The sequence below is a fragment of the Neopelma chrysocephalum genome, unplaced genomic scaffold, assembly GCF_003984885.1.
Source record: "Neopelma chrysocephalum unplaced genomic scaffold, ASM398488v2 Primary Assembly neopelma1_96922, whole genome shotgun sequence".
NCBI lineage: Eukaryota > Metazoa > Chordata > Aves > Passeriformes > Pipridae > Neopelma > Neopelma chrysocephalum.
The window spans coordinates 1-458 of NW_020925565.1; positions in this window are offsets into that span (position 1 = coordinate 1).

A 458-nucleotide genomic window follows, 5' to 3' on the forward strand; every position below is an offset into this window, starting at 1 on the left:
CCACCAGGACCACCTCACATAGCAGGGGACCCCCGGGACTGTCCCCATACAGGAGGGACCCCCGGGACTGCTCCACACAGGAGGGGACCCCCGGGATTGCCCCCACAAAGGAGGGACCCCCGGGACCACCCCGAAAATAGCAGGGGACCCCGGGACTACCCTCACAAAGGAGGGGATCCCCGGGACCGCCTCGCATAGCAGGGGACCCCCAAAACTGCCCCCACAAAGGAGGGACCCCTGGGACCACCCCCACAATAGCAGGGGACCCCCGTGCCCCAGGGGATGCTGCCCCTGGTGCTGAGCTGCATCGACTGGCTGAGCGCAGTGTGGGGAGGGGTCCCTGTTTGGGGGTCCCGGGGGGGTTATGGAGGTCCTGGGGGGGTTATGGGAGTCCCAGGGGGATCATGGGGGGTTCTGGGGGTCACTGAGGAGCCCCCCCATATCCCAGGGGATGCTGA